This window comes from Cebus imitator, unplaced genomic scaffold, assembly GCF_001604975.1.
Source record: "Cebus imitator isolate Cc_AM_T3 unplaced genomic scaffold, Cebus_imitator-1.0 Scaffold460, whole genome shotgun sequence".
Classification (NCBI taxonomy): domain Eukaryota; kingdom Metazoa; phylum Chordata; class Mammalia; order Primates; family Cebidae; genus Cebus; species Cebus imitator.
Window position 1 is genome coordinate 1,357,043 of NW_016107775.1, and position 15,754 is coordinate 1,372,796.

The following is a 15,754-nucleotide window of genomic DNA, read 5'->3' on the forward strand; positions in this document are numbered from 1 at the left end:
ACCCCGTCTTTAAAAAAAAAAAAAAAAGATTTTCTATTGTACATTTCTTTTTCTAATGTATTCTCTTTCAGTTTTTATGTTTGAATTTATTAAGTCTATTGAGTTGAAGACAGAAAATGAGTTGCAGCAAAGTCTACCGTGTAATCAGAGCTATACAATACCCAGAGCATGGACAAAAGTTACCTGTTATGATCTCAACCATGTTTACACTATCTATTACCTTCCACCTCCCTACCTTTGTGCATGTTCAGCTATTTACCTATTTACTTACCTTTACAGTGGCTTTTTGTTTCTACATTGTAGGATAATTCCTTTAGTCTTAACTACTTTAAAGTTTTTTTGTAAAAAGAACATGTACTACTTTTATTGTCAAAAAAGAGCAAGGTAATGTTACTTTGTAAAAACTTAGTCATTCCCACTCTTAATTTGCCAGGGCAAGGCAATTGGATAATTCATCTCTTTTAAAGGAGTTAGAGACTGGCAATGACTAATGTGCTAACTCCTCCTAAGCGTATTTTCATCCTAACTCAGGAGCCTTTAGACAGGGATCTACAAACTATGGCCTGTGGACCAAATCCAGCCACAGCTTTTTGTTTGGTACTGTCCTTGAGCTAAGAATATGTTTTACATTTTTAAGTAATTGAAACCAAAAGAAGAAGAATATTTTGTGACACCTGAAAATTATATGAAACCTAAAATTCAGTCAGTACAATAAAATTGTATTGACTCAGCCACACCCATTCATTTATGTGTGGTTACATACGATAAGGCCCTCCAAGCCAAAAATACTGTCTGGCCTTGTATTGAAAAAGGTTTCTGACCTCTGCCTTAGGGTAAGGTTTTCTACATATTTAAGGGAAAGTTTTGTGTATATTCACTTGAGTGGTGAAGACAGGATGGCCTTCTGTATTTTCTCTGAAGCCATTTATGACGGTGGCTTTCCTTTTCTGTGATTTTGTACCATAACTGCTTTTCTGAATGAGCTCTTCTCTTTGATTTATTTGACAAAATGGTGTTTGAATGGGCCAAGTCAGTATATTGCTTTACTACTTAGGCGAAATTTTATTTCTGTGATAATTCTCTTCCAGGAAAGATGTGGTCGTGAGTGATGCTCTCATTGCAAATTCAACTTCCAGATAAGAGTTCACTTACGTGTGTGTCAACGTTGAAGCCTGTGCTAATGTAAAACTGAGGAAATGTTTCCTTTATCCCTCAAATTGACCTGTTTCCTAACTAGACCACTTGGTAACCTTTTACACATGACTTTCCATTTGCTTTTTGCTCTCTTTAAATATAACCTCTTCTTTGGTCTAGATTAAGGATTTCATAGCGGTTCACACTGACAGATTTTCCTTATTTATTAGTATTATGATCAGTCCTTTCACTTACTTATTTTTGATGATCTTTAGAACTATTTTTCAATAAATACAAATTATACATCCCTGTAAGTGTCTTTCATTTGTATGTACTGACCCATATTAGAACAGTCTAACATTCTGTCATACATTCTGGGAACCATGATTAATTTTTGTTGAATTTTGACAGATACAAACATTTTTCATGTGTGAACGTTGCTGCCACTCCATTTTTCAAAAGGAATGTGTCTAAAATATTTTTTTAAATCTCAGCTTTATTAAGATAATTTACATATTATGAAAATCATTTAAGTGTTTAATTGAACAATTTTTAGTAAATTTACAGAATTGTGCAACTATTACCATGGCCTAATTTTAGAACGTTTTCCTCATTCCAAAAAGAAACCTTGTACCCATTTGTCCTGTTTCTCCCCTGCTCTCAGCTGTAGACAACCACTGATAATGTTTCCATATCAGTGGACTTGTCTTTTCTGGATATTTCACATAAACAGAGTTATATATGTTATTTTCTGTCTGGTTTCTTTTACTTAGCATAATGTTTTTGTGATTCATCCACGCAGTGGTATATATCTTCGTTCATTCCCTTCTGTTGTCAAGTAGTGTTCCATTCTATAGCTAGATCACATTTTATGTGTCCACTTAACAGTTGAATTTTTCTGCTTTTTGACTCGTGTGAACAATGCTGCTGTAAACTGAATGTGCAAGACTTTGTGTAGATACATGTTTTTATTTCTTTTGCACATTTCCCTAGAAATGGAATTGTTGGGTCATATGGTAGATCTAGTTTAACATTTTAAGAAACTACCAAACTGTTTTCCAAAGTGATTGCATCATTTCATCTTTCCACTAGCAGTGTGTAAGGATTCTGATTTCTTTACATTCTTGTTAACACTTGACATTGTGTGTCTTTGATTAGTGCTAGCTCATTGTAATTTAAATTTTGCTGATGACTAATAATGTTGCGCATCTTTTCATGTGCTTTTTGGCCATTTGTGTACATTCTTTGGTGAAATGTCTGTTCAGATCTTTGCCTATTTTTGTTTTTTGAGATGAGGTCTTGCTCTGTCACCTAGGATACAGTGGCATGATCATAGCTCATTGCAGCCTCAAACTTCCACTGTAGCCTCCCAAGTAGTTAGAGCTACAGGCACACACCAGCACACCCTACTATTTAAATTTTCTTTTTTAAAGACAAGGTTTCACTGTATTGCCCAGGCTGGTCTCAAACACTTCTCCCACCTAAGCCTCCTGAGTGGAACTGCCCAGTGGACTCCTTGCTTGCTGCCTAGTTAGAGCCTATTTATCAAGGCAGGGGAATTGCAATAGAGAAAGAGCCTTATACATGTAAAGCCAGCAAAACAGAAGACTGGTGTTTTATTATTACTCAAATCAGTCTTTCCCAAAATTCAGAGGCTTGGAGTTTTCAAGGATAGCTTGGGAGAAGAGAAGGGAGTTGGATAGGCAATGGTTGCTTGCTGCTGATTGGCTGAAGGGCTATCATAGGGCTGTTGGAAATGGTACTTATGAACCTGTGAACCTGTGTGACTTCTGGCTGGAGTCACAGTAGTAATTGGTGCGTTCAGGTAGAGCCAGCAGTTGTCAGATATGCAAAAAGCCTGAAAAGATTATCTGAAAAGGCTATCTTAGGTTCTGCAATAGTGATGCTATTTGCAGGAGTATTTGGGGAAGCTGCATATCTTGTATCCTCTGGAATAATGGTGGGTAATCATTTATGTCTGTACCTTAGCAGAATTTAGGCTCCTCTCACCCCTAAGTCTGGTGGTCTCTCTTTAGCTTTACAAAGTCGGTTGAATTTGGGGGAATGGCTATTAGCATTTAAACCCCAGGGGTCCCCAACCCCTGGGCCACAGAGCAGCTTTGGTCTGTGGCTTTTTAGGAACGAGGGCCATGAAGCAGGAAGTGAGTGGTGGGCAAACAAGCATTTTCACCTGAGCCCCACCTCCTGTCAGATCAGCAGTGCCATTAGATTCTCCTAAGAGTGTAAACCCTATTGTGAACTGCACTTAAAAGGGATCTAGGTTGCACACTCCTTAGGAGAATCTAATACCTGATGATCTTAAGTGGAACAGTTTCATCCTGAAACCATCCCCCAATCTATGGAAAAATTGTCTCCCAAGAAATCAGTCCCAGGTGTCAAAAAAGTAGGGGACCACTGATTTAAACTGTAAACTAAATGTCTCCCAAAGTTACCTTGGTCCAAGTTCAGGAATAATTAAGGGCAGTTTGAAGGCTGGACTGCCTAGTTTTGTGGGGATTGGTTAGATCAGATCTCTTCCAGTACTATAATGTTCTCACTCATACAATTTTCCCAAAGGCAGTTTCATGAGTAGCTGGGATTACAGTTGGGAGCCATCACCCCCACTTCTGTTTGCCTATGTTTAGATTGGGTTTAAATGCTTTTATTGTTGAGTTTTTTAAAAAATCACGTATGCTTTTGGTATCATATATTAGAAATCTTTGCCTAACCGAAGGCCATAAAGATTTACTGTCATGATTTTATCTAACAATTATGGAGTTTTGGCTGTTACCTCTAAGTCTGTGATTCATTTTGTGGAAAAGGTTCATACCAATGCTTTTGCATGAGGATATTCAGTTTCCCCAGCATCATTTGCTGAAAAAACTATACTTCTTTTGTCAAATACCAGCTGTCCATAAATGTACGGGCCTATTTCTGTACTCTCTGTTATGTTCCATTGCTCTATATATTTATTTTTATTGAAAGTGTTTTGTTTTATGATTCATTATTAAGTCTTGAAATTTGATTTGTTTAGACACTTTCCAGCCAGTCATTTACCAAACTAATTAGATGGGTAAGGGTTATAGGGGTGGAGGGCAAGGTTCCGTTTTGCCCTCTTTGAAGATATGCTGAAATGCTGACAACAGACAGATTCACAGGAGAAAAAAGGCATACAGATTTATTTACATATGCATAGACTTGGAAATCCAGCAACTATGAGACTCAAAGAAGGGCTAAATGGTTGGGGCTTATGTACCCTCTTCACAGATTAGAGGGAATTGGGGAGGTTGTAGGAAATTTTAGAAGGGCAGCAGATGGTTTTTCAGGGGAAATGGATGAGCCCAGAGAACAATGGCCTGGGACAAAGTTCCTCTGAGCTCTGGGGGAGCTGCTAGGAAGGTGAAGGGCAAAACTTGAACTGTGAATAACATTTGTCTTGTTATTCAGATAAAGTCTTTTAGGTAGTCTGTCTCAGTAGCCCTCAGAAGAGTAGATGAAAAGTCTGTCTGGGCATGGTGATGACTTTTAATCTCATCTCTTTTCTGTGGTTAATTTATCCTGTTATTTGTTGAAACTCCTAGAGAGAGGTCTTAAAGCAATTGCATTTCTTTTGGACAGAAATTTCCCTAGTCAGATAAGGAAAAATTCTAGAGAGCCTCCCCTCCCTGCCCTTGATGAGAAGTGGGAGGGAAACAAGAGAAGGTTAGAAAGTTAGGCACCTTGTAAGGACTTCCAATTTCTTCTGTTCAACGTGCTTAGCATGCCAGAGTACCATACTTTGGAGGTGTCATTCTCTGCACCCTAATAGGGGAAATACTTAGGAGGTTTGGCATGCAGAAGTGGACATTTCTCTTCAATGTGTTAGTCATTCAGAAGCAATTTACTTAGCTCCAACTGTGTGGCAGGACCTGATGCCAGGCACTAATTCCCATAGATGCCATGATGGGCCTTGGGGCAAAAACAAATCCCCTGCTAGGAAGTCATTTGATGGGATTTGTGAATCCATTTCCTGTTTTTTCCCCATGATCGGGCAGCCATTCAAGAGCCCAAGCTGAGTGCATGGCTGAGGTCAAATGCAAAGTGTAGGTGACTAATCTTTTATTTATTCAACAAAAGTTCTTTGAATATCTGCTGTATGAAAGACATTGTGCCAGGCATTAAGCATTTGCAGTGTAGACCCAAGACAAAGCCCTGTCTTTTTGAGGAAATTATTAATACGTTTATTTATATTGTCTACATAAAACTATTCTATAAGTAAATGATGATCGGTGTACTGGTGTAATCCACTCTGTAGTGCAGAGGAGGGAAACCATCACTGCCTGGTTGACATTAGAACTTGACCTAGGAGGAAAAGTAAGATTTCAGTAACTAGAGGAGGAGTGGGGGCAGGAAAGCATTTCAGGTAGAAGGAATACTGAGTATCAAGAGAGTAATATGACAGCAGAGGTGTTAGAATGTGACCTCAAATATTCAGCAGACATTTTGTTTCAAAGTCTGTCCTAGCCTTCAGGAATGGACATGAAGCTCTGGTTAGGGCACTGGGACCTGAGCATCTTGTAGTAAACCCTCAGCTGTCATGTGGCTCACTTTCAGAAGTGTGGCCTCTGATTTGCTAGGTGTTACCTGGCTCTACCCTGCTCTTGGTGAAACTTGTCACTTTAAAAGAGAGGGTGCTCAGACGGGCTGGAGAGAAAATAACTTCCACTTAGATTTAAGCTTTAGTAAGAGACATAAATGCAGTTCCTCTTCTGTGACACTGGGCTTTTACAACTGGGAAAACTAGTTTTTGAGTATCTGTGGTCCAGAGATCTCTGCCGAGTAGACTAGAATCTGGAAATTTGATAAACTTATGATGTCATTTAGGAAGTAATCACTTTGAAACTTTTAATCCTCCTACAGAAAGTATATTTATGTTGCAGAGATTAATTTAACAAGAGTATATATGGCATCTGTCAAAGTTTTAATTAAGCAATTAAAATAAAAGAATAAACCTGTATTTATAATTCCATTCCAAACATATCAGTTTCCCAGATGTGATTTTGAGTGATTTTATTTTAGAAAAATATGAATCCTGGTACTGGGGACCTGGAGTGTCATCTGGATATAAGGAAACATTCTTTGACAGGGAAGAGGTGTTAAGCATCAGAATGGATTGTAGCAGAGGCAGTGGTATCTCATCATCTGGGGGTGTCTTTAAAAATAGTTTTAGTGTTCCTCTCTTTGTGTCAGTTGTCTTGATCGTAATCCTCGGTTATTTCAAAGGTTTAATGAAGAGGATGCAACCAGTTGTTCTCAGTTGTTTATTTGCAAGGACTGGTGGAAATGGGCTTATGTTTAAAGAGGAGTGAATTAGTTTGCATATGAAGTACCTGAAAGTATCAGAGTATTGTGAAAACCTTAAAACTATAAAATTATGCTGTGAAGAGATCCCTAGATTTTCTTTCTTTCTTTTTTTTTTTTTGAGACAGAGTTTCACTCATGTTACCCAGGCTGGAGTGCAATGGCGCGATCTTGGCTCACCGCAACCTCCGCCTCCTGGGTTCAGGCAATTCTCCTGCCTCGGCCTCCTGAGTAGCTGGGATTACAGGCACACACCACCATGCCCAGCTAATTTTTTGTATTTTTAGTAGAGACGGGGTTTCACTATGTTGACCAGGATGGTCTTGATCTCTTGACCTCGTGATCCACCCACCTCGGCCTCCCAAAGTGCTGGGATTACAGGCTTGAGCCACCGCGCCCGGCCGAGATCCCTAGATTTTCTAAACCTTGAGACTTGAAAAAAAGAGATGAAGTAATCACTTGTGTCATGCCTATCCTAATCTCTCACCCTAGCAAATAATGCTCTGAAAGGGACACCAGGAAGTGCTCATGATGGCATGACCAGAAGGTATCTGCACTCCTGGCTGGCTGCACCTTTCCTGGAGCTGTATCTATCAGTGAATTCTGTTGCTTGCCCAGCACTAACCTCGTTCTATGAGGACCTTGCTTCCTCCCGAGTCTTTAGCCTGACTTATGTTGTGAACAGTCCAGCAAGTGGCTTACTGTTTGGGTAAGGACAGAGCTGTGTAAGACATCATCCAGGAAGTAGATGAAGTTAATTTTTGAGGTTTAGGTAGTTCTTTGATGTGTGTGTGTGTGTGTGTGTGTGTGTGTGTGTGTGTGTGTGTGTATGTTGACATTATGGCTATTTTTTCTTTTTTTTTTCTGAGGTGGAGTCTCGCTCTGTCCCCCAGGCTGTGGTCCAGTCTCCAGGCTGTAGTCCAGTGGCACGATCTTGGCTCACTGCAACCTCCACCTCCTGAGTTCAGGCTATTCTCTTGCCTCAGCCTCTGGAGTAGCTGGGATTATAGGCCCATGCCATCATGCCCAGCCAATTTTTGTGTTTGTAGTAGAGACGGCGTTTCACTATGTTGGTCAGGCTGGTCTTGAACTCCTGACCTTGTGATCCACCCTCCCCGTGGTACGCCCACCTAGGCCTCTCAAATTGCTGGTATTATAGGCGTGAGCCACCGCGCCTGGCCCTATATCTATTTTTTTTCTATCAACAGCTTTGTTGTAAAAAGTCAGTAGTTTAAGTGATGCTAGAAGGGGAGAAAACAGTTCTTATTTGGGGCAGGTATCTATTAAATTGTTGAATGACTGTGTTATAGGTCAGGCATTGACAACCTATAGCTCATTTGACCTACAACCCCAAAAGGGATGATTCAACTCAGAAGTATTCAGAGCAATTGCCACAACCAGCACTTTAATCAGAATTGCAAAGTAGTTGAAATTTTTATTTGTCACGTCCTTATATTCCTTTTCTGACGCTTCTCTACCCACTCACCAGCTGCTCAGGGTCTTCAGAGTGCCTTTTACCTGGAATCATACCATGCCCTGCACTGCAGTGCTGCTCCCCTACATATTTTTCCATCTTACCATCAACCATGATTAAGATTTCTTTGAAAGCAATGATGGGTATAAAGAGGAAAGTTAGTCTGGTAAAGTGACCTTGTTAGAAGCAGATGGCTTGAGAGCTTGCTGTGTCTGTCTCTGGAGCTGTCTTTTGTTGTTGTTTCAAAGAAGAACAGAACGTTTTTACTTAAATACATTTCTAATTTATAATGATCAATTTCCAATTTACAATGATTCTGATGTATGAATTTGGTATAACGTTACAAGAGAGTCATTAGATGGGAGGATTTGATGAGGAAATACACATTTTTCTGAACGAGTGTGAATTTTGTTCATAGGTATAATTTAAATAAAACTAATTTAAAATTCTTTAACCTTTGCACGATTTTAAAAATCTACAAGTTCAGGGGAAAATATGGGCAAAAATAGATTTTTTTTCCTGTTTTCTTGCTAATAAAAGGGAAGATTTGAAAGGAAAGACAGAGACGTAAATCCAGACCAAACCAGAACAAACCAACCCAAACCTGTTACAGAAAGAGTTACATACTTAAGAATCGAAATAGGTTTTTTTTTTTTTTTTTTTTTTTTTTTTTTTTTTTTTTTTTTTTTTTTTTTTTTTTGTGTCGGAGTTTCACTCTTGTTACCCAGGCTGGAGTGCAATGGCGCAATCTCGGCTCACTGCAACCTCTGCCTCCTGAGTAGCTGGGATTACAGGCACACACCACCATGCCCAGCTAATTTTTTGTATTTTTAGTAGAGACGGGGTTTCACCATTTTGACCAGGATGGTCTTGATCTCTTGACCTCGTGATCCACCCACCTCGGCCTCCCAAAGTGCTGGGATTACAGGCGTGAGCCACCACGCCCGGCCTGAAATAGCTTTTAAAAAAGCTTTCTTGAAACCATGGTGAAACTATATAGAAGAGAATAAAAAAATACCTAGGTGAAATAGTGACTAAAATACCCCAAATCTTAAAGTATTTATCTGTAATATATTCATAAATGTTTTTATTTTATTTGACAACGTAGTTCCACCTTGTGGTGAGAGACTAGGAAAGGCCAGTTTCTGCATTTTAATTGATTATAGATTGTCAACCCAAAAGCTTAAAAAAGAAGACTTCATTGTCAAAGAGCCACTCAAGTCCAAAGAAGTAGACACATTATTTGTACCACCTAGTGCCAATGTGAATTTTTTAAAAACTCTGTTATTTTATCCACTAATACCTTAAGACGTATAACTAATATCTTTATTTCATATATATATATATTTTTTTAAGATGGGGTTTTACCATGATGGTCAGGCTGTCTTGAACTCGACCTCAGGTGATCCACCCACCTTAGCCTTCCGAAGTGCTAGGATTACAGGCATGAGCAGCCGCGCCCGGCCTATTTCATAATTTGAAAATAACCTAAAGGAGATGAATTCTGTATGGCCTTAATGTTGACCTAACATAGCACTTTAAAAAAGCATAACCACTTTTTATCATGCCAAAGAAGAATATTTCCCTATTAACTGTACCAATTTAGAATTTATAATTTATGTAGAATCTGAATTGTAGTTTTATTCTTTCACAATTCCTGAAGAAGTAGTACTGAAATAAATTTGTAATGAAAAAAGAACTTTAGATAAGGCAGCTGCCTAAGAGAATACAATGTTTTTGAGCATGTTTTGGTGTATTTTAAAAGCATTAATTTTCTTATCAATATGTTCATATATTGATATTTATCTTACCTTTATTTTTTCAATTAGGCCATCTAAGGAGCTCTCCCAGGAGAATCTGATAGCTTATTTTTCATGAACATACTTGTTTGATCTAAAAAAGGATTGCATTGAAAAATATTTTAATTCATAATTTTCACTAGTGCAAACTATCCTTTTTCTCTTCACCCAGTTAGTGCAAGCCAGTGAGGCGATCTCATTTGGGACAAACCTTCTTTTTTATTTATGTTTCTTTCTAAAGATAGCTGATTGTTTTCCAAAATACTGTGTCCTTTAGATATAGACCTTCTTTAAAAGAGGACTGTGAACTCTTTGTGTGGCCGATGTGTTGCTCGCTGCTGCAGAGCTCACTAAATGGCATGCATTTTACCCAATATTCATTAATGGAATGTCTCTTCCAGTTTCCTTTTTTCCTGAGGGACTGTTCCTCCATTATTGTGTACAGGTTAGCCCCTCGATTTTACCTGTGATTGATTTGTTTTTGCTTAAGATAGTAGTTTACAGGGAAGCTTTTATATTGGTCAGAGATATTATGTCCTAATTCTGCTTAAAATTCAGTAGTTTTCTTTGTCTAGGAAAAGCTCAAGCTTCTTAACCCGGCATATAAAGCCACCATGTCCACCAGCCCATCGTTCCAGCCTCATATTCCACCTCATGCTTCACTGAACTTCACCCCTGCTTTCCTTCCTTGCAACTCACATATAGTTTTGTGTGTCCTTGCCTTTTCCTTTGTGCTTGCTCCTCCCTCCACCTGGAACATTCCTATCTTCTTTGCTGGGAGGACCACAGATTGGGTTAAAGCTCCTTGTAGCTTTCTGAGTATGCTCTGAATGCATTTACTTTATACTGCAATTTCTTTCCTCTCAGATTATAGGCTTCAAGAGGTGGCACCGTCATTATTGATCTTTGTACCTATAGAAGTTAAAGGATACCCTGCCGTACGACAGATAGATGCTCAATAAATACATTGTGACCTGAACTGAATTGCAGTGAAACGATAATGATATGGTTAAATAATGGAAAGTAAAATTTTTGTGGAATTTGTCTAGATTGACATCCACCACTGTAATGTCAGCCTTTTAAAAAATAAAGTTTAAACATTAAGTAAGCAGCTATATGATGATTCTCTTTTCTTCAAAGTTGAATTTGATATAGCCTACATAAAACCAAACAATTATAGTTTAACAAAAGGGAAATTTTCAGTGTAGTATTTTGGATCAGCTAAGCCATTCAGGTAATACAGAGCTGGTGTGATCTACTCTGTTCTCAATGCAAAATAAATTTGAAGTATTGTCCATGTCATCACCAGCATCTTGTTTAGAATTTTTGTTGCCCATAGAATATTTTCTAGTCTATTTTTCTTTCTTGGGATATTCTTTTAAGTTAAAGATTAGTGCCCCCTAGAGGTAAATTCTAGGTGCAATGGTGTACACATGTTTTTTTAAAAGTACTGCAAAATTCTAAGAATTGTGTGAAATACAGAAAATGCTGTATCACCCTTGTTATGTAATTCAGGTTATGTAAGTTAATCCCAGAGTATTTTATAGTGCTTTTACTTTGCGCATCACTTCCTCTAGCACTATTTATTCAGACAGTCTTTTGTCCCATAGGGAGAAAATATCCAAAAAGAGAAGAAGGAATGCTTTACTAAAAACTGAAAGTAGAATTTTAGGGATAATGGCAGTTAGTATAGTCATCTGTGAAGGACAGTTACCAGGCCAAATGTCTGTGACTCACACTTGGGGTCAAAGAAAAGCTTTTCTATGTAGGCTTAACTGTTTACTTTCCCTTCTTTTCTTTCGCTTACATTTCTCACTAGATCAGATTGAAACCCCAATTATTTCCCCCTCAGTTCATTTACAACCACCCTTTACCTGTAATGTTGATTTTTAAATTTTTAATAGCATCCTCTTTTATTCCATTCATTTGTGCTGATGAAACTGACCCAGTATTCTAAAGCACTTAGCACAAGGTTAGGCATCTAGTAGTGACTCATGGTATGTATATTACTATTTATTATTGTTAGTGACGTTTGCTTTTCAAAGAATGATATCTTACATTTTCATATACAGCATTTCCGTGGACCCTCAGAATAATCAACTGAGACGGGAAAAAAAGGCAGTATCACGGGATAGCCAGTGTCTCTGGACTTTTTCACGAATTATAGAAGTTAAATTAGTTTATCACTGCATTTTTTTTCTAAAATTATTAAGAAATTAAGCCATAAGTGTTAAGAGTAGCTTTTATTTTGTACATTTTTTAAGTTGACAGGTCATTGATTTTGTTTTTTAAATGATTATAATTTGATTTAAAGATTTATAGTCTTTTTGTTTTCTAGGTTGAGCTAGAAGTTCTGTTTTCTAGCCTTTATTTTGCAGATAAAAAAAACTGAAGCCTAGAGAGTTTAGGCTTTTGGTGCAAATTCATAAGGCCAGGGGCTTAATGCTTTTTGTTTTACCACAGCTTTTCTCTTTTCCTAATTTAGATTTGCATGACATAATATTGTTATTTCCCTTCTCTAAACGTGTCTGTTTTTTGTGTCGCATAAATGCGATGGTAACAAATGACACCTGGTTTTGGAAAGTTTCCCTTATATAGAGGGTTTTGTTCAATATGGAAAGCAAGTTGTGAAATTGCCTTCCTATGAGATAAGTGTTCAGAATCACACCCCATCTTTAACTGTCCTGGAGTGAGAAAGACACAAGAAGTGGAATATAGAGTGAGATGTGAGTCTGGTATAGTAGGCCAGAGGGCACAGAATTCTCAGCATTGTTAAGTCCTGGAAGGCCCCAAACCAATCATGTGCTTGGATTCAGCTGTCCTTCTGTGTACGGATGATATCAGACGTGCTCAATAAAGTCATCTATTTTGAGAAATCAAGCAGCTGGCTGAGAATCAGGAGCTGCATAATATTGTTTGTATAAATATAATCTTTTAGTGTTCCCATTCAGGCTCTTTTAGAGTTAGGGTTCTTTCTGTTTCTTTTGGAGATACACTGAGAAGTACATATATTTAGATGCATTAATGTACGTAACATTCACAAGCTTAGCTTTTCAGCCTTGTTTTCAAGTAGACCTTAGCCTTATAAATTCAAGCTTGTATCTTGGAATGGGACTGGGTGAATTCTTAGAGCACTCTAATACAGGAGTCCCCAAACCCAAGACCACAGACAGGCAATGGCCCAGTCCGTGGCCTGTTAGGAACTGGGCTGCAGCATTTCCACCTGAGCTCCACCTCCTGTCAGATCAGTGGTGGCATATGATTTTCATAGGAGCACAAACTCTGTTTTTTTTTTTTTAAGATGGAATCTCACTCTGTTGCCCAGGCTGAAGTGCAGTGGCACGATCTCAGCTCACTGCAACCTCCGCCTTCTGGGTTCAAGTGATTCTCCTGTCTCATTCTGCCAAGAAGCTGGGAGTACAGGTGCCCACCACGCCCAGCTAATTTTTTTTCTGTATTTTTAGTAAAGACTGGGTTTTGTCGTGTTGGCCAGGCTGGTCTCAAAATTCTGACCTCAAGTTATCCACCCACCCCTGCCTCCCAAAGTGCTGGGGATTACAGGTATGAGCCACTGTGCCTGGCTGTGAACTCTATTGTGAACTGTGCATGAGGGATCTATGTTGTGCTCTCCTTATGAGAATCCAATGCCTGATGATCTGAGGTGGAACAGTTTTATCCCAAAACCACCCTCTCCTGCATCTGTGGAAAAATTGTCTTCCATGAATTGGTCTGTGAGTAGAAAATTTCAGTTTTAGTACTCATTTCACTAAGTGCTTATCTGTTTGTGTACATGTCATGCATGTAGTAGATATCTTTTGAAAAGGCCCTTGAAAATTGATTCATCTCTGAAATGTAGTTGAGAAGTTGAGGGAGTTGTTGTTTCATGGTATCCCAACATAAGTATTCTAATTGAATGGATAATTCCTTTGTAACTTATTTGGTTATTTATAGGTGTGTGTGTGTGCGTGTGTGTGTTTGTGATGGAGCCTCACTCTGTCGCCCAGGCTGGAGTGCAGTGGCTTGATCTCAGCTCAGTGCAACCTCTCCCTCCCGGATTCAAGTGATTCTGCTGTCTCAGCCTCCCAAGTAGCCGGGATTACAGGCACAAACCACCATGCCCGGCTAATTTTTGTGTTTTTAGTAGAGACGGGGTTTCACCGTGTTGGCCAGGCTGGCCTTGAACTCCTGACCTCAGGTGATCCATCCATGTTGGCCTCCCAGAGTGCTGGGATTACAGGTGTAAGTCACCGGGCCCGGCCGTATTTACAGGTTTTTCTTAAGAAGGATTGCTTAAATATGTTAAAACATTTTTAGGGGGGAAATAAAGTATTTTTAAACTTCGTCTTACTGTGATATTATCTCGTGACACCAGAGATTCAACTGATATTCCTTGGGAATTAGAAAATCAAAATAAAATGTCAATTTGTAAATGTGGAGATCTAGTTAAAAGTAATTTGACTTGCCTTTAGTTTTACTGTCATTTCAAAGGTACTATTGACATGAACAGTTACTTTGCAGTAGAGTTATTGAGCCTAAGCTAAGTACTTCTATTATTTGTAGTTAATAATACCTAGGGGGGTAATTAAATATTAAAAGGTTCTGTGACTTAGGTTAACTGTACTAGAACACTGTATGTAAAAGCTGGTAAATTTGATATGCAATTCCTAAGGGAACTTTTTCTTTGTCAATCAAAAACATTTTCTGACACTAACAAAAGATACTGTAAAATGTGTATATATATGGAGAGTCAACTAAGATAATAAGGTTTTATGGGATTTAAACTATTTTTTGGGACCGAGAGACTTACCATAAAATTTCCTTCCAGTTTACATTAGGTCTCTTCTTGTGCTTGAGTTTGTCTAGTTAAAGAGTTTTGATCATAAGTTTAGATCTTTTCATTACTTTGTGCTATATGCTCACTTAACATTTTGGAAGTGCAAAGGAGTTGGATTCATTTGTATACAGGGCGTGTGCCATGGGTGAATTAGGTGGGATTCTGGTTCCTGCTTCTTTCTGGCCCACTTCTTTGGCTCCTTTCATGCGAGCAGCCCCAAATCCCTAAAAGGCGATAAAATGGAAATATGCCAGCTCACTGTGGAACAACCATCTCAATAGTCTGCTTTGACATTTGTCTGTCCAACACAAACCTTGTAGTGGGCCACGTGGTTACTAGAGCTATCCTTACTTGGCAGGCTGAAAAAAGCTTTTGAGAAATCTTTGATGGTTTGGGTTCTAAAATCACAAGCTTTTAAATCAGGCCTGTGGAACGAGGGAAGCTATTGCAGGTTGAATGTTAATTTTGTGCTAGTGCTATTTAGTTTTGAAAATCTTCCATGCTAGGGCTGAGCGCGGTGGCCCACGCCTGCAACCTAGCACTTTGGGAGGCTGTGGTGTTCGGATCGCGAGGTCAAGAGATCAAGACTATCCTGGCCAACATGGTGAAACCCCGTTCCTACTAAAAATACAAAAATTAGCTGGGCGTGGTGGCACATGCTTGTAGTCCCAGCTACTTGGGAGGCTGAGGCAGGAGAATCGCTTGAACCTGGTAGGTGGAGGCTGCAGTGAGCTGAGATCGCACCACTGTACTCCAGCCTGGCTACAGAGGGAGACTCTGTCCCCCAAAAAATCTTCCATTGTAGGAAGACTACTGTTGTGCAGAGGAGGGTTTGGACAGAGGCCTTCTAACCTGACATGTATGGATTTCAAAAAAAATTTTGTAATAATTATAGGCTCATAGGATGTTGTCAAAATAATATATGGAGTCTCATGTACCCATCACCCGGCTCACAACTATGAATTTTAAAAAATGTTCCTCTGCATCCTTGATCCTGTTTTGGGCTGTAAGATCAACGGCAGGGTTGAAAACTCTACCCTCTTGGCCGGGCCCGGTGGCTCACGCCTGTAATCCCAGCACTTTGGGAGGCCGAGGCGGGTGGATCACGAGGTCAAGAGATCGAGACCATCCTGGTCAACATGGTGAAACCCCGTCTCTACTAAAACTACAAAA

At 39.0% G+C, this 15,754-nt stretch overlaps 1 protein-coding gene across 1 annotated transcript in view; it reads left to right on the forward strand.

Annotated features, from left to right (window-relative positions):
* Positions 1-15,754, forward strand: part of DST (dystonin) — a 510,996-nt gene that overhangs the window by 235,594 nt on the left and 259,648 nt on the right.